General features: G+C 38.8%; 1 protein-coding gene and 1 pseudogene across 3 annotated transcripts in view; both read right to left on the reverse strand.

The window, feature by feature from the left end:
- The window catches only part of HTR4 (5-hydroxytryptamine receptor 4), a 231,763-nt gene that overhangs the window by 101,341 nt on the left and 104,733 nt on the right, over window positions 1-25,689 (reverse strand). The window lies entirely within an intron of this gene.
- On the reverse strand, window positions 10,013-11,378 carry LOC128569170 (putative tRNA (cytidine(32)/guanosine(34)-2'-O)-methyltransferase; annotated as a pseudogene).

Below are 25,689 nucleotides of genomic sequence, written 5' to 3' on the forward strand. Positions count from 1 at the left end.
CTTCCTTATTATGTCCATCCTATCTGCTTTCAACCCTTTACATAAGCTGCCCACTTCTTGTTAGTATACCTCCTGCCCCCCCACGCCAGCAACCTCCAATCACAGTGTCACTAAAGTCTTTTTTTCCCCACTACAAAGCTTTTCTACTCCCCGCCTGTCTTTGCTAAATGCAAGGGGATTGTGACTGATCTTCTTGCTATTATCATGCTCTGAATAAATTGCTTCTGCTTGTGCTCATTTGTGTGGCCTTCATTTATTCCCACCTTCTAGATATGTTCTAGATGTCACACTTACTTGGAATTCTGTATTTTCAAGTTAGTCAGACATCTTCTTCAGGAGAGAGAATATTTCTCTTGATTTGACTTATGTTGGTTTAGGGTTTTACAGTAAGTTTTCAGGTCTCCCAGATAACTTTTTGTCTTCTACAGAATGCTTTTTTTAAACAAAAGGATTAACTAATATAATTTATATAGCATTCTTCTATAATAAGAGGCATCAGAAGAGCAGAGTTTCAGAATCACCAGCCAGCACAGGGACTACCTGGAGGGCTTGGTTAACACACACATTGCTGGACCCACCTGCAGTTTCTAAGTGCTTCTGGACTGAGGACCAAACTTATGCATTTTTAGAAAGTTCCCAGGTAACATTGATGCTGATGCTGGTCTAGAGACCACATTTTAAGGACAGCTGACCTAGAACCTTGTAAGAGATGCCCTTAATCTTAACCATCATTCCTCCATTGCAAATTACTTTCTTTTGCTTCTCAGCATGGAATTTAACCTTGGGAAGTGGGTTGATTTTGACATTGATGTATTGAGCACCTACCATATGGCAAACAATGCACTTAGGAGAATTTCATAGTTGGCTCTTTTACTCTTCATACTTATCATATGATTTAATATTATAATATCTCTTTTTAGTTAGAAGAGACTGGAGCTCAGCATGGTTAAGAGACTTAACACTATAACTATTAAGTGGTAGAGATCAGATTTAAGTCCACATAGCAAGAGCTTTCCCCACTAAATTTTAAATATGCTCATTTGAAACTGAGTTGTTTTCTTTAAAAAAACAAAATAGATACACTAAAGTTTTGCTATTTATCTAGAAATGTAAGAATCACAATGTTAATGATGACAGCTTAATTTGTCTTATAAAAATATGTGGGGCATGGAAAACAGTAGGAGAAAAGGGAATAAATCCTATCTGATAGAAATTATGTTTACTAAAGTGACTATGTAATTCTAAAGAGTTATTTCTGATTATTTTTGAAGACCCTATAGATGAAAGCAGGAAGGGAGGGAGGCAATTGGTGCGCTGCTGGTAAAGGTTAGGTATTTTTGAACTGCTAACACATGGGGTAAAATTCTTGTGGCAAATTCTTGATAGACTTCTCAAGGACCTTGAAGATCACATGTTTAGGACATTAGAAAAACTTCAAAGCCCAAAGAGTATCTGTTTGTATAGGGTATAATGGAGGTAAAAGCTGCAAGGAATACAAAGGGCATCTGGATCAAAGACAGTGTTCTCTGAGCTGGGCCCAAATGGAAAGCCAAGAGAGATCAGATACGATAAGGTGCGATCCCACGTTCGGGAAGGTTCTCACCGGTGCACGGTGTGTTAACTACCAGGGATTTCATCCTTCTTGAAAAGGAAATGCTACATGATTGTGCCAGTCAGTTACAACTTAGACGTGGGTCTCACCTTAAGAAAGTCCATTCTTCCAAAATTAAAGCTGAGCAAACAGTTACAGAGATAGATTTTTTTCTTTATAGAATCGTTTCTTCTTTATATGTGGATTCAGTATCGGGTCTCTAGTTTTTTGGGTTTTTTGTAAACATTTTCTTATTCACAATTATTCAGGAATATACTCAAGAGGTACAGAAATATCTTTTTTTTTTTTTTTGAGTAAAAACATGGCATGTTTTCAGCATTTTGCTGATCATGTACTCAAAATCAGTTCCTATGATTATGAGAAATTCAGCACAGAGAAAGTGTGGCCCACATGTCTCTCTCCACTGTGGTCAATCATTTACTCCCAGGGTAAAGGCTCAAGGAAAAGTGGAATTTCCCACACTCTGATAACTGCCGGCTTTCTTACCCTTTGCAACAGCTGGCCTCCGACACAGGGCGCAACTTCTACTGGGTCTAGCTCTGCATATTTTACCAGTACCTTGGTTTGATATTGCAAATTTGGTTTTGCTTCTCACCACTCACTACCTCTGAAACTATAGAAATTCTATGTTCAGAGCACAAAAGAAACTCCTAAAGATTGCTCTTTTGCAAAAGTAGCCCAACAATGGCCAGTGAGCCAAATCTAGCCCACTGCCTATTTTTATAAATAAAGTTTCATTAGAACACAGCCGCACTCAATCATTTAGGTATTTTATTTGGCTGCTCTGACACTACAAAGACAGAGTTGGGTAATATGACAGAAAGTTACTTCCTGCTAAAGCTGAAACTGTAATATTTACTCTCTGACTCTTTATGGAAAAGTTTGATGAACCGTGCTCTTTTGGAACCAGAGATAAGTTTGTCTGAAGAATATGTTATAAAAACAGCGAGGCCCATGAGATAAGGGCCTACTCCACTCATTCCTCTGGATTCTCTCATTAAGTAGAAAGCAATAACATTTAGTTAACCATGCCAAAAACTTAGCATCTTAATGTTTTCTTCTCTATTTTCTATATCGACCTCATTATCTATTTCGAGGATCTCTTCAATCCCTTCACTTCCCTCCCCCCCGCTGTCAATACCCTAATAAAGGTCTTCTTTTATCTCTGCCTAGCTAACCAGAGCCGTTCCTCTTTGACTTCCTGCTCTGTCTTTAGTTATTAGCCCATTGGACAGCTTAAATTGAACATGTCCAAAGTTGATCTTTTGATTCCTCACCTCTAATCTGCAACCAGTCTCAATGAGCAGCAAATCCATTTTCCAGGTGCTCAAGCCAAAAATTATCACTCTTGTCAATCCTCTCTCTCTCATCCCTTGTGCATGGTGGCAAATCCACTAGCTCTACCTTCCACGTGACTCCTGTCTCTGGCCTCTTTGCAGTCCACCACTACCCCAGCTACTACCCTACCTTTAACTACGTCACGCCTCACCAGGATGATTGCACAGGCCTCCCAGCTGGTGGTCCAGTTTCCATTGCTTTCCACATATAAGCTATGCTTCACCCACTGGACAGAATGAGCTTTGCAAAATACTTAATTTGGGACACCTCAAGTCTGCACTCAAAGTGACTTGCCATCCCACTGAGAGCCCTGTAGAGGACCTAAATTAGCTTACCCAACTGGATGCTGGCTGCCTCTATGAATTCAGCTCTCTCCACTTTCTCCCTTCCCTCTGCTGCTCCAGCACTTCCTCCTTGTGCCCAGAATGAGCTGACCTCACACCCACCTCAGGGTCTTTCCCCGATGGTAACTCCGCCAGAATCTTTGTGTTCCGTATGCCCAGAACAGCTCACCCCTGACTTTATTCAGGTCTCTGCTCAGATTCACCCTCACGGACAGAACTTTCCTGACCACTCATATTTAAAATAGAACCTCCTTTTCTTGCTAATACATTTGAGTTCTCTCTGTATTCTGGTTATTAAACCTTTGTCAGAGACATAACCTGCAAATATCTTCTCCCATTCTGAGGGGCTGTCTGTTTGCTTTACTTACTGCATTAATGTACACAGCTATGATTTAATAAAAATAAAAAATAAAATAAAATAGAACCTCCCCTGACTCTCTCTTCTCTAGTTTTGTATTTCTGATTTTCACAGCTGCTACCTGGTACACTCCCACATGCTTCGGAGCAACATGAATGTAAGATCACTAGAAGCGAGAACTTGCTCTGTCAAGTATACTGATGTATTTCTAGCACCCAAAATAACACCTGGGATATATAAGTGCTGAAAAAGTACAATTGGCCCTCCGCATCCAGGGTTCCCCATGCACAGATCCAACCAACGAAGGAGTGAAAACATTTCAGGGAAAAAAATTACATCTGTATTGAACATGTACAGACTTTTAGTTTCCTTATCATTATTCCCTAAAAAATGCAGTATAACAACTATTTCTATAGCTCTTACACTGTATTAAGTATTATAAGTAATCCAGAAATGATTTAAAGAAAATGTGGTATGTATATATACACCATGGAACTCTATTCAGCTATAAAAAAGAATTAAATCATGTCCTTTGCAGTAACATTGATGGAATTGGAGACCATAATCTTAAGAGAAATCACTCATAGACAAATTCCACACGCTTACACTTAAAAGTTAGAGCCAAATATATGCCCATATGGAAACAGAATATGGAGTGGGTAATGGAGACTTGAGGGGTGGGGGCTGAGCAGGGCTGAGTGATGGGAGGTTGCTGTGGGCACAGTGTGCGTTGCTCTAGGGATGATGCCCTGAAGGCTCTGACCTCACCGTAATGAGGTATGACAATGTGGCAAAATTGCACTTGTACCTCATGAATAGATACAAATTTTAAAAAATGGAAAAAAATAAGGAATTTTCACACAAGTGAAAAAAATAAAAAGTCTATTATGGGAAAAAGATGGGGAAAATTTTTTTTTTGTATGGCTGTTATAAGTGGATACTATGCCATTGTGTATCAAGGACTTGAGTGTCCTTGGATTTTGGTGGCTAAAGGAGATCTGGAACAAATCTTATATGGGTACCACAGGACAAATGTATTTGTGGGGTGAATGAATGAATGAATGAATAAATAAGTTATTTCTTAATTAGTCATCTAATCACCAATGCCTTGACTCTTACCCTGCAATTATTTTCAGCACCAAAGTCAAAATATGTTGTTGTTGTTGATGATGATGTTTTTCTCAGAAGGAATTAGCTCATCCCTCTGCCTTGTTCAAAATCCTATAATCCCTCCCACTGTAATTTTGTTAAATAGCAAATCTTGACCTGGTTCAAGCTGGCCCAACATTATTCTCCAGCTTTCTTATTGACACTGCTATATAACCAGCCCTACCACAGAGAAGTACTCAAATTCTCACTCAGGAAGCTGAAACACACTTGTTAATCTCTTTCCCCTCCACTCCCTTCTTTACCTGGCAAGCCCTTGCCTGTCCTTTGATCCTCAGTTTAAACATCTTATTCTCTGGAAAACCATCCTGACCCCAATATTGCCCTTGCCCTCTATTCTTTTATAGCACAGTTTTATCACACTATATTTAATTATTAATTTAAATACCTATCCCTTTAACCAAACTGTCTTACCCATTTTTGTATTTGCAGTGCCTTGTACAACACATGCTAGACAAGTAGAAAGATGTTCAATTTAGTTATTCCCTGAAAGAAGTTTAAACTCCAGTGATCAAGATCAAGAATTTTTTTCTCTTGCTTCAACTCAATAGTTCCATTTAATCCTGTGTTTAAACCACTCCTTGAGTGAGGTGCAGTAGGGTCACCAATTATCTCTTTAAGTTACAATTTACAGTTGTTGACCTCATATATAGACTTCTAAAGAGTTAATTCGTTTCTACTGAGAATATCAGAAGCTTTCTCTGAATTGTAGTCTAAAGTCTAACAATACTTCTAAGTCTATTTCTAGTCATCTTCTGGGCACTGAAGTTATTGTGAGAATTAAGGACATACAGAGAAAACCTGTAGAATATTACCTTGTGTGTGTAGTGTGTGCTCTCTAAATGCTAGCTATTATTATTCATCTCTTCTGTTCTTTTCAAATATACACAAATGACACTCATATTTGTCCTGGTCTTCTAGCTCACAGTATAGCAAGCAACTCAGCCTGGTCAATGACTAATCATTATGACAGCATGTTGTAATTTGGGAGCTATTGAAATGACAAGCCTAAATAGCACCCAGGGAAAAGAGATGGTGAGTAAGAATATATTGGAGTTTTTCCAGGCATAACTTGTAAAAATGTAAATGTGACAGAGCAGAGAAAAAAAGAAATGTGCTGAAAGTTCACAGGAGTGGAGGCGGAGTCTAGAAGGTGGTATGCAAATGTAAGGGGTAAGAATTGGGGAGCCTATGGAGTGTCCACAAGCAGAAGAATAGTGGAGAGTATCCAGTGGTTTGATGGAGAATGAGGAAATTGAAGAGAAAGGCTTGCCTTCCAGTTCACCATTAACATGTGTGCACTCCCTCACACCTACGTGTCTCACCGTGAACACAATTGGTAAGAGAAGGCTGAGGAGTGCTGGGGATGGAGGAAGTTAAGAACGGTGGTGGGGATGCCCCAAGATGGTCAGATCCAAGTTCAGATTTAGACCTAGGTCAGCTGTTCCATTTACGCCTTCTCCTCCTGCCCCATGCACTAGGCATTCCTAGGCCTACAGACAGAATCATGTAAATCAGGCTCACTAAAAAAGCCTGCTGTGACACTCCAGCCAGGCAAACCTAAAATCTGTATTACAGAACTACATAAATGCATATCCAAACAATGTTGTGACAAATGTTAAAAGAGCCTTAAAAAAACTCATGCTCCAAAAATTCCACTTCTAAGGCTTTATCTTAAGGATATAAATCATTAGAGATGTTCTTTAAAACTTCTGTGTATTATTATCCACAATCATGTTGTTTATAATGGAAAAAATTTGCAATGTCTAAATTTGAGCATTGTTTACATAAACAAGTTACCCAGCCATTGAAATCCAGGTTTAAGGGAATGAACGTGTATATTGATGGGGGAAAGTTCTCATTAATACTGTTCAATGCTAAAATGTAGGTATGAAACAATAAAGTACAAGCTCAAATTTTAAAAATAGATACATTTATGGATGGTGTACATCTATAGTCATAGATACTCTGGAGGCTGAGGCAGGAGAATCACTTGAAGCCAGGGGTTTGAGGCTCAAGTATGCTGTAATCATTCCTGTGAGTAGCCACTGCACTCTAGCCTGAGCAACACTAAAATAAGAATGTTTTAAATAAAAAGATATATTTATATATGGGTCCAGAAAAAAAAATTGAGAGATGAAATTAACTTGTGACATTTTTCTTAAAATCACCAAATCACTTAAAACACTAGGAGAAATAAATGGTTATCTTGCTCCTCCATCCCAGGAAGATAACTAAGATTTATTTATATTCTGGACTCTCAGTAACTTTGGTTATAAGTCTTTCAAGTCACAGGGCTGAAGGCAAAAGTCTCTGGCAGCAGACTGAAGTCATTTGACCTGAAGTCTGAAGTAGCCAACCAGGCTAGAAGGAGGAGGTTTACAGAAGGCAGGGATTTGCAGATTATAAGAATAGCAAGAAGAAACAACACACTCCCTCTCAGAGCCCACAGAGACCAACCGCTAGGATGGAAAAAAAGTGTCAAGCTTGACATGGAAGCAGCAGAGCCTCCTGCCTTCAAGGGACCTGAGAGGAGGGGTGATCAGTGTAAACTGAAAAACAAAACATCTAGCTTGATCCAGAAAGCAGAAGAGGCCCATGAAATGTCTGAGGTTGAATTTCTCCTTAAAATCTAGTTTGAAGCACTCATAGAAAAGTTAACTAATTTAGAGATTAAAAGAATTGTGTCATTTCTTTTATCTGAATGTTGCAGAGTAAAATTCAAGTGCAACCCTGGTATATGTATGAGATATACATAAATATGCATACATACTTACACAGACACAAATCGATATGTACAGGTAAAGGATACACATATAGTCCCTAATATTTATACATATAATATAACAATATTTTAACACATAACTCCATAGATTAATGTTATATACATCCAACATAGTTGTCGCTTGTTGATATTATTCTAGAAAATTTTAAATTAATCTTTATACTTTTTTAATTTTACCCCAATGTTTAGGGATTACATTCCTAACACAAATAATTTATTTTTTTAAATGCCTTACCTATATCTGGCTTTGTTCATAAAATTGCCTTGTTAAGTATATTAAATCTGCACATATGATTTCCCCAACCAGTTATTAAAGTTACTAATTAGTGCACTTGAATTAAAGAAGTCTTAAATTGCAAATGTAGCCACAGCTGTGGAGCTTGAAGAAACAGTTTTTCTCCTAGTTTTTACCCAACCACCTGAAGCTGCTAAAAAGAAAGAATAACTTTACTATTTTTAGAAATTCTACTCCTCTTCTACAAATGTTTTGGCATTTACAACTTTGTCCTGAAGGTGACCATTCCTCATCAGTGGCACCACTAATATTAGTCCAAGCCACTATCATCTCTAACTTATTTCTACAAGCTTATTTTTTGCAATAGACTCCTGTCCTCAATTCCTAGGCCTTATGACATATGACACAAAAGCCAGAGTTATATCTCTGAAACCTCAGGCAGACAACATGTGTTTCCTGTTCAAAATTCTTCAATGGTTTCCCAGCTCATGCAGAATATCCCAAGTTGCTGCCATGACTTCCAAAAGTATACAGAATCTTTGACCTCAATTTCCACCACTTCTCTTCACTCTCTTTCCTCCATTCACTAGAGCTTCCTCTCTATCTCTCCAATATGTCGACTGCACTTTGAACTTTACAACTGTTTTGTTTTCTTCCTGGACTATTTATTTCCAAATATCTACTGTGTTCCTTCCTTGTCTTTAATTAGGTCTCCAACTAAAACCAGCCTCATCAAAGAGCACGTTCCTGACTATCCTAACCAATGCAGCACACTTTATCATTTTTAGTATCTCTATGCCACTTTATTTTTCTTCATGGTATTTATCCTACATATTCTTAACATTCCTTTGTTTTGTAGTGCCTATTAACTGCCTCCTCCCAATAGACTATAAGTGTCATGACAATAAAGGGTTTGCTGGTTTTCTTGGCAAATAATAGGTACTCAAGAAATATTTGTTTGGAATGAGTTAAGCAATGAAGGGTGTCATTATAGACTATCTTGGAAATGCGGTTATATATAGTTATATAATCTGCTATAATAACATGTGATTATTTATCCATTTTGAACCAAAGTACTCCTTTCAGATACTTCAATCATCTTTCAAATCAAAAACTCTATCTTTTCCATAAGAGTTTATACATATTACATCCAACAAAGGCTACAACAGCCTGTCCTCTCTACCTCCACGGTCTTTTCAAAACTCAGTTAAATTGTCTTTTCATTTTTAAAAGTTTAAAGTTCTTAACCACCCTTATTCACAGTTTTTGTATTCTTCCATTGGACTTATTCTATTATAAGACTCATTTTTTTCACTAATTTTTCTAATTCAGATTTTGTTATTAGAGAATTTTTTAAAATACAAATGAAAGTCTGATAATCAATTAATCTATAAACCAATCAACTAAGCAACCAATCAATATTCATTACATATTTACCATGCTTGGCCTTGGAGTTATAATAAAGAATGAAACAGAAATGGCCCCTCATAGAGACTACAGTATAACATACATCATAAAGTCACACTTATTTTTTAACAAATTATCCATAAAAATTCACACATTTACAAGTAGTTAGGAAAATGTAATGTCAAACTATAAGATATAATTTCTCCCCATTAGATTGGAAAAATACTAAATGGGTAAACTTTTGGGGTGAGGAGAATGTCCTGAAGGGCACCCTTAGGATTGGCTGTGGGCGGACACGTTGGCAAAGCGTTCTAGATGCTAATTAAGGAACATACTTAAAATTCTGAATGCTTATTTTCTTTTCTTTTTTTTTTTGTAGTATAATACTGGTCAATTTATTAGTACATCAAATTATAAGACCTGCTATCATTTCAAGTGGTGATTAATGTGAATAGTATTTCAAGATGCCTGCAACAATTGTAATGTAGCATAAAAAGTAACAGTATTGGTGGGAAAGTTGCAAGTACTGCTTTTACTATTGCCATTAGTTGCCAGCATTTATAACTGAGAGTAAGGCTACATTTCTGTTACATTAGTTAAACATGTAACATTTTTCCTTCATCAAGTTCATGGATACCCCTGATTCCTATACAGGTTAAGAACCTCTGATTTCAGGGGAAATTCTCGACATAATCAGGACATCCCTGATGAGGTTTAGAGAAGAGGTAAGCCTCACTCAAGAATTCCTATTGCAGCACAGACAGATTTCTGTGGTGTCTTTCTTTCCTTATTGTCTTCATGATGATTGATGCAGATTCCTACTCAGGGCTTGTTCATTCAGGCCCCATTGATGAGATATCTGAAAACAAGTTCATCAACTCAAGTTCCGGTTTTCCTGATAGCGAGCAGTTTCTGAGTTGTATCAGCATGCCAGCTTAATGGATTAAGGTGAACAATTCATTTCATTGTCTTTCATCTCAGAGGCCAGCAGGGTGTGAGACTCAGGGGCAGCCAGGGGTTGGGGCAATGTATCCACTCTGCTGATGGGGTGGTCCTGAGGGTGGATCTCCTTGGCCAGCCATCCCTTCTTCTTCAACCTACAAGCCTCCTGGTACGGTGGCGAGATGGGAGGCTGTCTGGGTGGAGTATACTTTTGTACTCTGAGCCATCCTCTAGATCTAGTGGGTAGCTGCGATCCGAATCATAGGAGCTCAGGTACCCACAGGTCACAAAAAGCACAATGATGCAGCTGGGAACATCCAGCTGGTTGAAATCGTAAGAGTGGTCCAACAAGGGTCTGGACAAGTCTGAAGTGAAGCCCTCAGGAGGGTCATAACTCTGACAGACAGTGAAGGCCTCAATGCTGGAGTTCCGGCTGCTCCTGGGCTTGGCACAGAGCACGCTGGAGAAGAAGACACGCAACTGGCTGTAGAGAAGTGTCGCATCCCAGCCTCGGAATATCTTGGCCACAAAGCAGCACCCCGGCTTCAAGACATGTGTAGCAATGTTCAGAGCAGCTAGAAGGAGCTGGGCCTGCATATACTCATCAACATCATGGAGGCCAGTTACATCGGGAGCCCTGTCGCACACTACTAGGTCCGCAGGGCAGCCCTCAAAATGCTGGATGATCTCCTTGGCAGTGGATAGCTGGGTGATATCTCCCTGGATCTGTAACACACCTGGTACTGGAGCCATAGTCTGCAGGTCCACAGCCACCACCATGTGGCCACAACCCTGGCCTCCAATCTTCTGGCTCAGTAACTGGCTCCAGCTGCCTGGGGCTGCACACAGGTCAACTGCCCATGTCACATCTTGAAAAAGCTGGAATTGTTCATCAAGTTGTAGCAGTTTGAAGGAGCTGAGGGCACGCCAGCCATTCTCCTTGGCCAGGCAGTAGTAGACATCTCGCTTGTCCTTCGACGTCCGTCCCATCTCACACACAGTTTGCCCAAGGACCTCCAACAGCCAGCTGATAGTGCCCAGTATCCGTAACCAGGTGAGTGGGATACCACCTAGCTCTTAGCTTTCGGAACCGGGGGAGCCAGAGGAAGGAGGTTGGTCCACTAGCAGCCAGAGCCTGGGTGAAAGGGCAAACACAGGAGAACTTGCAGGGCTTCAGTTTGTGTTCGTGGCTGACCCGAACGCGTATCATGCACGCCTAAGGGTTACTGCTGCATGGCACCTGCATATTTTCTATATATCTGTTCTAGGGAAATGCTCCAACACTTGTTTAGGTATCTAAAGATGCAAGTGGAGGGGTATGAGTTGCTATATTATTGGTAGAAATGAACACTTGGAAGCAGCATCAATGCCCACTAATCTGTGAGTGATTAATTAAATCGTGACATGTTGAAACCCATAAATAGCATGCAGATGTTAGAAAGAATGAGAAGGCACCAGACCTGCAAAGAAGAGCTGGTACCTATACTGCAGAAATTATTCCAGAACACTGAGAAGGAGGGAATCCTTCTCAGGATTCATTTTATGAAGCCAGTATCACCTTGATACCAAAGTCAGGAAAGGATACAACAAAATCAGAAAACTACCCCAAAAAATCCCTTATGAATGCTGAGGCAAAAAATCCTCAATAAAATACTAGCAAATCAAATCCAACAACATATCAAAAAGTAACCCACCATGACCAAGTGGGCTTCATCCCAATGATGTGAGGATATTTCAACATACGTAAATCAATAAATGTGATTTATCACATAAACAGAAGCAAAAACAAAGACCATATGACCATCTTACTAGATCCAGAAGAAGAATTTAACAAAATTTAGCAACCTTTCATGATAAAAACTCTCAAAAAATTAGCCATAGAATGAACATATCTCAGGATTATAAAAGCCATATGTGACTCACCCATAGCCAACATCACAATGAATGGGGAAAGTTGAAAATATCTCCACTAAGAACTGGAACAAAACAAGGGTGCCCACTGTTACTGCTTCTATTCAACATAGTGCTGAAAGTCCTAGCCAGAACAATCAGGCAAGAGAAAAATTAAAGACTCAATTCCATTTACAATAGCGCCAAGGAAAATAAAATACCGAGGAATATATTCAACCAAGGAGGTGGAAGATCTCTACAAAGAGAACTATGACACACTGATGAAAGAAATCTCAGATAAAACAAATGGAAAAATGTATCATGCTCATGGATCTGTAGAATCAACATTGTTAAAATGTCCATAGTACCCAAAGTAGTTCACAGATTCAATGCAATCCCTATCAAAATACCAACATCATATCTCACAGACTTAGAAAAAATAATTTTATGTTTTTTTTGGAACCATTAAAGAGCTCAAATAGCCAAGTCAATCTTAGGCAAAAAGAGCAAACACGAAGGCATCACATGACCAGACTTCAAACTACACTACAAGGATATAGTAACCAAGCATCATGGTATTGGCACAAAAAGAGACACATAGACCAATGAGAAAGAACAAAAAATCCAGATATAAAACCATCTACCTACAACCAACTGATCTCTGCCAAAGCAGACACAATGCACACCAGGGAAAAGAAGCCCTATTCAGAAATGGTACTGGGAAAATTGGCTAACCACATTCAGAAGAACGAAACAGGACCCGTATCTGTCACCACTCACAAAAAATTAATTCAAGACAAATACAAAACTTAAATGTAAAGTATAAAACCATAAGAACTCTGGAAGAAAATGTTGAAAAAATTCTCCTAGATACTAGTTTAGGCAAAGAATTTATGACTAAGACCCCAAAGGCAATTATAGCAACAACAAACATAAATAAATAGGACTTGATTAAATTAAAAAGCTTCTGCACAGATAAGGAAATAATCAACAGAAAAAACAGACAACCATCCCAACAAAATGGGAGAAAATTTTTGCAAGCTATAAATCTGATAAAAGGCTAACATAAAGAATCTACAAAGAAGTCAAAAGAATCCATAAAAACAAGCAAACAAAAATTAAAAAACCATTAAAAAAATGGGCAAAACACATGAATAGAATCTTTTCAAAAGAAGAAAGATAAATGACCAAACAAACATGAAAAAATGTTCAACATCACTAATCATCAGGGAAATGCCAATTAAAACCACAATGCAATATCACCTTACCCCGGCTAGAATGACTATTATTAAAAAGTACAAAAATGGTAGATGCTGGTGTGGATGCAGAGGGAAAAGAACACTTATACACTACTAGTGGGATTGCAAATTAATATAACCTTTACGGAAAACAGTATGGAGATTCCTCAAAGAACTAAAAGTAGACCTACCATTTGATCCAGTAATCTCAAGTAGTTACCCAAAGGAAAAGAAGTTGTTTTATCAAAGAGACACCTACACACAATGTTTATTGCAGCACAATTCACAATTGCAAAGATGTGGAATAAAACTAAGTGCCCGGCGGAGGCGGAGCAAGATGGCAGCCGAGTAACAGCTTCCTTGCATCTGGGCACCGTGAGTCTGGGGAGATAGGACTCCAGGCATCTCTGGCTGGTGGGATCTGCCTATCATCATGCCTGAGAGGATACAGGGAGTCAGCAAGAGACTTCTGGACCCCAAGAGGAGGACTAAAACAGTGGAAAACCGGCAAGTGGTCACGTGTGTTCAATCCGTCCAAACCCGCCTGCAACTGTAAGTTCAGTAGCAGTGAGACTGCAAACCAGAAAGGCCTTACCTGTGAACTGTTTTGGTGTCTTTGGACTTGGCACTCAGCTGAACTGCCTTGGGGAGAGCCTGAGCAGGAGTGCAGAGAACTTTGGCCTTTGTCTAGGGCCCCAGTCTGAGCCGCTGAGCCAGACGGAGCTAATAGAGTTTGGCTCTGGGTCACAGGCAGACATTGTGAGCGATCTGCCCCGGCAAGTTCCGCCCTCAGGGTAGCAGAGCTGGAATTGGGTGGGAGCTGGTAACCCAGCGACCAAGTAGACTAAGGGCGGGGTCTGAGCCGGGTTGCAGCCCTAACCCTCGGGGGCAGATGGAGACCAGTTTTGACACACAGGGTAAGTGGATACCCACTTCAGCAGTGATTCCAGCGAAAAGCACTTCCCTGAGAAAGCTTCTGCTCAGTAAGTGAACAAGTTAAAAGTGCCTTTTAAGTGGGCTGAAGAGAGATTTAGGGTGTCTACCTGCTGGGGTTTGAGAAACTAGCAGCCTCCAGTCGTATCACAACTGTGATTAACATCTCTTACCCTAGAAGACCACGTGTTGCCGAGACAATATTCAATAACATATTCATACTGCTTTGTTTTTGGTTGTTGTTTTTTTGGTTTGGTTGTTTTTTTTTATTGTTTATTTTGATGTTGTGGATTGTTGTTTTGTTTTTAAAGTTCAACCTTTTCCATACAGATCCTTTTTCTTTCTCAATTTTTCTAGTTTAATTATAATTTCCCATTGCTGCCTATTTCAATAATTAGAACTTCATTTTTGTCAGTGTTTCTACCACTATTATTTGGTTTTTCCAGCCAATTTTATCCCATAAAGTTTTCTGTTTGCTTGTTTTGGTTTGATTTATAGGATTGTTGTCTTTCCTCTCTACTTGGTGGAGATGGGATACTGTGTCAGATCAGGTTAGCAAATAGCTGCTGACCTCAAGGGAACCACCCAACTAGGCACCCCCAGAAGGTGGTTTTTTTTTTTAAGGTTGTATCAAAGTACCCTACTGTACACCTATATTGCTCTGTCTCCCTCTTTCTGTGCCTCTCTTCTTTTTATCAATATTCCTTTTACCCACCCCCCTCCTTTCTCTATTTTTCTTTTTTTTTTTTCTTATCACTCGGTCCTCCTTTCTTTCATCCCTTTTTTGCTCTTAAACCTTCTCACCCTTCTGGTCCTGTAACCCTTAGTCCACAGGCAAGAGAACTTAAAGAGCAAGAGGAAGTGAAAGGAAAATTAGGGCAAGGAAACAGATAAAAGAAATCACCCATGAGGAAGAATCAGTAGAAAACTCCAGGCAACATGACGAACCAGTCCAGAACGACCCCGCCAAGGGACCATGAGGTAGCTACTGCAGAGGATTCCACCTATACAAAAATGTTAGGAATGACACAAAGGGAATTAAGAATACACATGTTGAAAACAATGAAAGAAATGATGGAAACAATGAAGGAAACTGCTAATAAAGTGGAAAATAACCAAAAAGAAATCCAAAAACAGAATCAAATCAGAGATGAATGATACGAAGAATATAAAAAGGATATAGCAGAGCTGAAGGAAATGAAACAGTGAATCAGGGAACTTAAAGATGCAATGGAAAGTATCAGCAACAGGTTAGACCATGCAAAAGAAAGAATTTCAGAGGTAGAAAACAAAGTTTTTGAGATAACTCAGATAGTAAAAGAGGCAGAAAAGAAGAGAGAGAAAGCAGAACATTCACTGTCAGAATTATGGGACTTTATGAAGCGTTCCAACATACGAGTTATAGGAATTCCAGAAGGGGAAGAAGAATGCCCCAGAGGAATGGAAGCCATACTAGAGAATGTTATAAAAGAAAATTTCCCAAATATCACCAAAGATTCTGACACACTGCTTTCAGAGTGCTATGGGACCCCAGGTCGCCTCAACTGTAACCGAGCTTCTCCAAGACACATTGTGATGAACCTGTCCAAAGTCAAGACAAAAGAAAAGATTCTGCAAGCTGCCAGGAGTAAGCGCCAGTTGACCTACAGGGGCAAATCCATCAGAGTGACCGCAGACTTCTCTAATGAAACTTTCTAAGCAAGAAGACAATGGTCATCTACCTTTAATCTACTTAAACAGAACAATTTCCAGCCCAGAATTCTGTACCCCGCTAAGCTAAGCTTAAAAATTGATGGAGAAATCAAATCATTTACAGATACACAAACATTGAGGAAATTCGCCACAACAAGACCAGCTCTACAGGAAATACTTCAACCTGTCCTGCACACTGACCACCACAATGGATCAGCAGCAAAGGAAAAACTCAGAAATTAAAGGACAGAACCAAACCTCCACACTGATGCAAAAGATAAAACTAAGCAATGGACTCTCACCAAATAAGACGAATAGAATACTACCACATTTATCAATTATCTCAATAAATGTTAATGGCTTGAATTCCCCACTGAAGAGACATAGATTGGTTGACTAGATTAAAAAACACAAGCCATCCATTTGCTGTTTGCAAGAAACACACCTGGCTTCAAAAGACAAATTAAACCTCCGAGTCAAGGGTTGGAAGACAATTTTTCAGGCAAATGGAATTCAGAAGAAAAGAGGAGTTGCAATCTTATTTTCAGATTCATGTGGATTTAAAAAGAATTGAAATTTTACCTTGTATCTTCTCAGACCATAAGGCACTAAAGGTGGAACTCAACTCTAACAAAAAGGCTCGACCCCACCCATAGGCATGGAAATTAAACAATCTTCTGTTGAATAACCGATGGAGGAAGGAAGAAATAAAACAGGAAATCATTAACTTCCTTGAGCATAACAACAATGAAGACACAAGCTACCAAAACTTGTGGGATACTGCAAAAGCAGTTTTGAGAGGAAAATTCATCGCTTTAGATGCCTACATTCGAAAAACAGAAAGAGAGCACATCTACAATCTCACAAGAGATCTTAAGGAATTGGAAAAAGAAGAACAATCTAAGCCTAAACTCAGTAGAAGAAAAGAAATATCCAAAATGAAATCAGAGATCAATGAAATTGAAAATGTTTTCGCAAACATCACCCTGATACCAAAACCCGGAAAAGACCCAAACAAAAAGGAGAACTTCAGACCAATCTCACTCATGAATATAGACGGAAAAATTCTCAACAAAATCCTAGGCAATAGATTACAGCTTATCATCAAAAAAGTCATTCATCATGATCAAGTAGGCTTCATCCCACAGATGCAAGGCTGGTTTAACATACGCAAGTCCATAAACGTTATCAACCATATTAATAGAGGCAAAAATAAAGATCACATGATCCTCTCAATAGATGTTGAAAAAGCATTTGATAAAATCCAGCATCCTTTTCTAATTAGAACATTGAAGAGTATAGGCATAGGTGGCACATTTCTAAAACTGATTGAAGCTATCTATGACAAACCCACAGCCAATATTTTACTGAATGGAGTAAAACTGAAAGCTTTTCCTCTTAGAACTGGAACCAGACAAGGTTGTCCTCCGTCACCTTTACTATTCAACGTAGTGCTGGAAGTTCTAGCCAATACAATTAGGCAAGACAAGGAAATAAAGGGAATCCAAATGGGAGCAGAGGAGGTCAAACTCTCCCTCTTTGCTGACGACATGATCTTATACTTAGAGAACCCCAAAGACTCAACCACAAGACTCCTAGAAGTCATCAACAAATACAGTAATGTTTCAGGATATAAAATCAATGTCCACAAGTCAGTAGCCTTTGTATACACCAATAACAGTCAAGATGAGAAGCTAATAAAGGACACAACTGCCTTCACCATAGTTTCAAAGAAAATGAAATACCTAGGAATATACCTAACGAAGGAGATGAAGGACCTCTATAAAGAAAACTATGAACTCCTCAGAAAGGAAATAGCAGAGGATATTAACAAATGGAAGAACATACCATGCTCATGGATTGGAAGAATCAACATTGTTAAAATGTCTATACTTCCCAAAGCAATCTACCTATTCAATGCCATTCCTATCAAAGTACCTACATAGTACTTTCAAGATTTGGAAAAAATGATTCTGCGTTTTGTATGGAACCAGAAAAAACCCCGTATAGCTAAGGCAGTTCTTAGTAACAAAAATAAAGCTGGGGGCATCAGCATACCAGATTTTAGTCTGTACTACAAAGCCGTAGTGGTCAAGACAGCATGGTACTGGCACAAAAGCAGAGACATAGACACTTGGAATCAAATTGAACACCAAGAAATGAAACTAACATCTTACAACCACCTAATCTTCGATAAACCAAACAAGAACTTACCTTGGGGGAAAGACTCCCTATTCAATAAATGGTGTTGGGAGAACTGGATGTCTACATGTAAAAGACTGAAACTGGACCCACACCTTTCCCCACTCACAAAAATTGACTCAAGATGGATAAAGGACTTAAATTTAAGGCATGAAACAATAAAAATTCTCAAAGAAAGCATAGGAAAAACACTGGAAGATATTGGCCTGGGGGAAGACTTCATGAAGAAGACTGCTATGGCAATTGCAACAACAACAAAAATAAACAAATGGGACTTCATTAAACTGAAAAGCTTCTGTACAGCTAAGGAGACAATAACCAAAGCAAAGAGACAACCCACACAATGGGAAAGGATATTTGCATATTTTCAATCAGACAAAAGCTTGATAACCAGGATCTATAGAGAACTCAAATTAATCCACATGAAAAAAGCCAACAATACCGTTTGTCAATGGGCAAGAGATATGAATAGAACTTTCTCTAAAGACGACAGACGAATGGCTAACAAACACATGAAAAAATGTTCATCATCTCTATATATTAGAGAAATGCAAATCAAAACATCCCTGAGATATCATCTAACCCCAGTGAGAATGGCCCACATCACAAAATCTCAAAACTGCAGATGCTGGCGTGGATGTGGAGAGAAGGGAACACTTTTACACTGCTGGTGGGACTGCAAACTAGTACAACCTTTCTGGAAGGAAGTATGGAGAAACCTCAAAGCACTCAAGCTAGACCTCCCATTTGATCCTGCAATCCCATTACTGGGCATCTACCCAGAAGGAAAGAAATCCTTTTATCATAAGGACACTTGTACTAGACTGTTTATTGCAGCTCAATTTACAATCACCAAAATGTGGAAACAGCCTAAATGCCCACCAACCCAGGAATGGATTAACAAGCTGTGGTATATGTATACCATGGAATACTATTCAGCCATTAAAAAAAATGGAGACTTTACATCCTTCGTATTAACCTGGATGGACGTGGAAGACATTATTCTTAGTAAAGCATCACAAAAATGGAGAAGCATGAATCCTATGTACTCAATCTTGATATGAGGACAATTAATGACAATTAAGGTTATGGGGGGGGAAGCAGAAAGAGGGATGGAGGGAGGGGGGTGGGGCCTTAGTGTGTGTCACACTTTATGGGGGCAAGACATGATTGCAAGAGGGACTTTACCTAACAATTGCAATCAGTGTAACTGGCTTATTGTACCCTCAATGAATCCCCAACAATAAAAAAATAAATAAATAAATAAAATTACCTATCAAAAAAAAAAAAATAGATAAACCATTGGCCAGACTAACGAGGAATAGAAAAGTAAAATCTCTAGGAACCTCAATCAGAAATGATAAAGGGGAAATAACAACTGATCCCACAGAGATACAAGAGATCATCTCTGAATACTACCAGAAACTCTATGCCCAGAAATTTGACAATGTGAAAGAAATGGATCAATATTTGGAATCACACCCTCTCCCTACACTCAGCCAGGAAGAAATAGAGCTCCTGAACAGACCGATTTCAAGCACTGAGATCAAAGAAACAAGAAAAAATCTTCCAACCAAAAAATGCCCTGGTCCAGATGGCTTCACACCAGAATTCTATCAAACCTTCAAGGAAGAGCTTATTCCTGTACTGCAGAAATTATTCCAAAAAATTGAGGAAGAAGGAATCTTCCCCAACACATTCTATGAAGCGAACATCACCCTGATACCAAAACCAGGAAAAGACCCAAACAAAAAGGAGAATTTCAGACCAATCTCACTCATGAACATAGAAGCAATAATTCTCAACAAAATCCTAGCCAATAGATTACATCTTATCATCAAAAAAGTCATTCATCATGATCAAGTAGGCTTCATCCCAGGGATGCAAGGCTGGTTTAACATACGCAAGTCTATAAACGTTATCCACCATATTAACAGAGGCAAAAATAAAGATCACATGATCCTCTCAATAGATGTTGAAAAAGCATTTGATAAAATCCAGCATCCTTTTCTAATTAGAACACTGAAGAGTATAGGCATAGGTGGCACATTTCTAAAACTGATTGAAGCTATCTATGACAAACCCACAGCCAACATTTTACTGAATGGAGTAAAACTGAAAGCTTTTCCTCTTAGAACTGGAACCAGACAAGGTTGTCCTCTGTCACCTTTACTATTCAACGTAGTGCTGGAAGTTCTAGCCAATACAATTAGGCAAGACAAGGAAATAAAGGGAATCCAAATGGGAGCAGAGGAGGTCAAACTCTCCCTCTTTGCTGACGACATGATCTTATACTTAGAGAACCCCAAAGATTCAACCAAAAGACTCCTAGAAGTCATCAAAAAATACAGTAATGTTTCAGGATATAAAATCAATGTCCACAAGTCAGTAGCCTTTGTGTACACCAATAACAGTCAAGATGAGAAGCTAATTAAGGATACAACTCCCTTCACCATAGTCTCAAAGAAAATGAAATACCTAGGAATATACCTAACGAAGGAGGTGAAGGACCTCTATAAAGAAAACTATGAAATCCTCAGAAAGGAAATAGCAGAGGACATTAACAAATGGAAGAACATACCATGCTCATGGATGGGAAGAATCAACATTGTTAAAATGTCCATACTTCCCAAAGCAATCTACCTATTCAATGCCATTCCTATCAAAATACCAACATCGTACTTTCAAGATTTGGAAAAAATGATTCTGCGTTTTGTATGGAACCGGAAAAAACCCCGTATAGCTAAGGCAGTTCTCTGTAACAAAAATAAAGCTGGGGGCATCAGCATACCAGATTTTAGTCTGTACTACAAAGCCATAGTGCTCAAGACAGCATGGTACTGGCACAAAAGCAGAGACATAGACACTTCGAATCGAATTGAAAACCAAGAAATGAAACTAACATTTTACAACCACCTAATCTTTGATAAACTAAACAAGAACATTCCTTGGGGGAAAGACTCCCTATTCAATAAATGGTGTTGGGAGAACTGGATGTCTACATGTAAAAGACTGAAACTGGACCCACACCTTTTCCCACTCACAAAAATTGATTCACGATGGATAAAGGACTTAAACTTAAGGCATGAAACAATAAAAATTCTCAAAGAAAGCATAGGAAAAACACTGGAAGATATTGGCCTGGGGAAAGACTTCATGAAGAAGACTGCCATGGCAATTGCAACAACAACAAAAATAAACAAATGGGACTTCATTAAACTCAAAAGCTTCTGTACAGCTAAGGAGACAATAACCAAAGCAAAGAGACAACCTACACAATGAGAAAGGATATTTGCATATTTTGAATCAGACAAAAGCTTGATAACTAGGATCTATTGAGAACTCAAATTAATCCACATGAAAAAAGCCAACAATCCCTTATATCAATGGGCAAGAGACATGAATAGAACTTTCTCTAAAGACGACAGACGAATGGCTAACAAACACATGAAAAAATGTTCATCATCTCTATATATTAGAGAAATGCAAATCAAAACAACCCTGAGATATCATCTAACCGCAGTGAGAATGGCCCACATCACAAAATCTCAAAACTGCAGATGCTGGCGTGGATGTGGAGAGAAGGGAACACTTTTACACTGCTGGTGGGACTGCAAACTAGTACAACCTTTCTGGAAGGAAGAATGGAGAAACCTCAAAGCACTCAAGCTAGACCTCCCATTTGATCCTGCAATCCCATTACTGGGCATCTACCCAGAAGGAAAGAAATCCTTTTATCATAAGGACACTTGTACTAGACTGTTTATTGCAGCTCAATTTACAATCGCCAAAATGTGGAAACAGCCTAAATGCCCACCAACCCAGGAATGGATTAACAAGCTGTGGTATATGTATACCATGGAATACTATTCAGCCGTTAAAAAAAATGGAGACTTTACATCCTTCTTATTAACCTGGATGGACATGGAAGACATTATTCTTAGTAAAGCATCACAAGAATTGAGAAGCATGAATCCTATGTACTCAACTTTGATATGAGGACAATTAATGACAATTATGGTTAATGGGGGGGGAAACAGAATGAGGGAAGGAGGGAAGTGGGTGGGGCCTTGGTGTGTGTCACACTTTATAGGGGCAAGACATGATTGCAAGAGGGACTTTACCTAACAATTGCAATCAGTGTAACCTGGCTTATTGTACCCTCAATGAATCCCCAACAACAACAACAACAAAAAAAAAAAACTAATTGCCCATCAATTCATGATTAAATTAACACACACACAATGGAACACTATGCAGCCATGTAGAAAGATGAATTAAGGCCTTTGCAACAGCTTATATGGAACCAGAGACCATTGACCTAGGTGAAGTATCTCCAACATGGAAAAACAAATACCACATATACTCACTATTAAATTGGAACTAACTGCTGAGCACAGAGGGAAGTAAAACTCTGCAGAAATCAAGCAGGGGGCAGAGGGGGTTGGGGGAAACCTGCCTAACAGGTACGATGAACACTGTCCGGTGCTGGGCATACTTATAATCCTGATTCAAGCATAACAAAATTGACACATGTAACTAAAAACACTTGTACCCCTGTAATATTTTGAAATATAAAAAAGAACGAGAAGGAATTCACATACATGTAGTATGTATAAAAACATGCACTAGATAGATAAACAACAAAACTAGGGAAGCAGTTAAGGAGCTAGAACAGGGAGAAGAGGCTTTTTAATCAGGAGAATATTTGATTTTCATTAGGAAGAGATTTAATTGGGAGGAAATTTCAACTATATCTGTAATATTTTATGTCTTATGCTGAGTTGTGGGCATACAGGTGTTCTTTTATTTTTTTCTCAGTTCCTTTGTTATATAGGAAGGATCTCATTTAAAAAGCAAAATAATACATACACACACACACACACACACACATATATATATACACAATAAGAAATTACATGTGTCCAAGACACATGGGTAGATAAAAAGTATCATAGATCAATATATATGATACTATAGGAGTTTGAAAGAAACTGAAAAAATGGAGATAGGGATGCAGATACATGAATTCATGTACACACATTTACATGTATGTAAATCGGAGATGACGGCCATAAGCATGCATGCTCAGTTGTTAATCATAAATATTTTGAGCACTGGGGTGGAAGGTGATGAGAAACTTTTTCATTTGGAGTATTACTGGAACTGTACACAAATTTGTATGTTTGAGGATTATTTGTTCAGCTGAAGAATATGAAAGACTGTTCCCTCACCTGTGAATCTCATCTTCTCTTGCATTTCTGGCACGCTGGCAAGACTTTTCATTTTACACTGGAAGGTTAAAGTATTGTTCTTGCCAAATAGGTCATACACGAGAGCATGAATTTCTCCAAGCTGCTAAGGGGAATCTCTGCTCCAAGCAGAAAACAAACTCACTGACTCAAAAGAGGCTTGGCCAAGGAGTGCCAGGTTAGCTGCATATATTTGTCTATTTGTTCATTCGACCATTTCTTAACCAACTCAATCATGTGCACATGCACTCGACAGAATATTTGAGAATCCACTCTATATCAGGCACCAAGAAAAGAAAGCCAGTCATCGCTGCTCCCTCAGGGAGCTCAGAGGCTGCTGGAGGAGGCAGATGAGAATCTAAGAACAGTATGTCTACAGGTGAAATTACAGCTACCATGGATGCTGTAAGGGAAGTACACCTGGTGGCACTAACCCTGATGGGAGATCAGAAAACACTTTTCCTGAAGAACTAATAATTGAGCTATAATTTAAAAGTGGAATCAAAGTTGACTGAAAAAAAAAAAGGCAGGAAATATTGGGGACCAAGGCTGGAAGTGCAACTGGGAATATGATGTAACTTGTGAAAAGGAGACCAATGTAAGTGGAGTGGAGAGAGTGAGGGCAGATCCATGTCAAAGGAGGCCTGCAAGGGTCAGAACTGGAGGGAATCAGAGGCTGAGCTGAGGATGGAGGTGTCATCATCAATTTGGTGGGGAGTCGCAGTTACTCTGAGAAGATTGGCATTGGGTGTGACAGGATCAGATTTGCATTTTGACCCGGCTGGAGTATAGAAGGTAGTGGCTAACAATGAGTTTGTTTGTTTCTTTTTGAGGATAGCCTTAATGATTTAAAAACATTTTCCTTGTATGTACACCAGTCGATCTATCTAGAACATGGTTTTTAGTGGAAGGGGTACCACCTGCTGGGGGTCATCTAAGGTATCTGTGGGTCATTGGACTGTAGGTATGATTAGGGAACACAACAGAAATGTAGAGGAAGGGCAAGTGACACATCGTCCATCATAAGAAAAATATATCCCACATTCTCCATGATTTTAGAACATCCTATTAGCCATAAGTGAATGGTTTGCTTATAATTACTCAACTTAGAACTTAACTCTCTTTACATACAAATACAAAGAATCTTTTCATGGCCGTATGTATGCACTAAGTGAAGGGAAGGTTATGCTTTCATGTTGTTCAGAACAAGTTATTCACCAGCCATTCTTGACACTGAAGTTGCCAACACAACACACCTGTGCTGGATTCTGTTAGTCATTATCACATCCACGGTGATTTAATGTGCAAGTGCACGTATCTGACTGCTTTATTATGTTTTCTACAATTAAATATATATTACTCTGATATAAATTACTTATTTATCCTCTGTATTCCAGTTAAGGCATCATATTGATAATTTTAAATTGTGTATCAATATATTATATGACTTATGGATTTCATTTCAGTATAATAAATGGATATTACAAAATATTTGTTTTAGAAAAGAGAAGGGTCGTGGTTGCTCTGAGGTGACTGAGAATCACTGGCCTAGAAAAATATAATGACTTTCAAGAGCGAGGCTGGTGTGTTAGACAAGACACACTTCACATATCCAGTCTAAATGAATGCACTGGAGTGTTTCTGATTTATCAGCCCTGTACATACACAGTTAAAGAAGCTCAGTGAATGTCAAGGGTTGGAGAGAATAGCACAACAGCAGAGGCGGCACACTGCTTCCCTATCGAGAGAATTACCAAGATCTGCTCCAGCTCCAAGCTTTTCTTACAGTCTTGGAGGATTTCTAACAGCTGTGATACACATCTTCCCTGAAAAACTGTATTCCATTATCTTAGGAATATCTAATGTGACAATATTTGCAAATCAAGTTTGTTTAATTCTGGTGTATTTGTGTGTGTGTGTGTTGTTCTTTCTCAGAATAATTAATGGGACAGAAATGTTTCATGTGCTAGAAACTGCTCAGATAGAAAAATTAATCTTATGGTTAGCTTGAAAATAAATGCTTGGCTGTAATATGCAATGTAATGTACAATAATGTAATAAGGGTATCCCCTTAGGGTTGACTGTGGCAGCTTTCCAAGCCTTCAGGCCTCTTTGGTTTCTCTGCTCTAATGATTATGGAATAAAAAAAATAGTTATTCTCATTATCTAAGTGCTACTATGTGCTGTTTTCCATGCATTAACTCATTTGTGTTGTCACAACAGCCTATGGAGATGGGTGTTGCTAATATATCCAATTTACAGATGGGGAAACCGAGGCTCCAAGACTTGAACTG

The sequence above is a fragment of the Nycticebus coucang genome, chromosome 17 (genome assembly GCF_027406575.1).
Source record: "Nycticebus coucang isolate mNycCou1 chromosome 17, mNycCou1.pri, whole genome shotgun sequence".
In the NCBI taxonomy this organism is placed as follows: domain Eukaryota; kingdom Metazoa; phylum Chordata; class Mammalia; order Primates; family Lorisidae; genus Nycticebus; species Nycticebus coucang.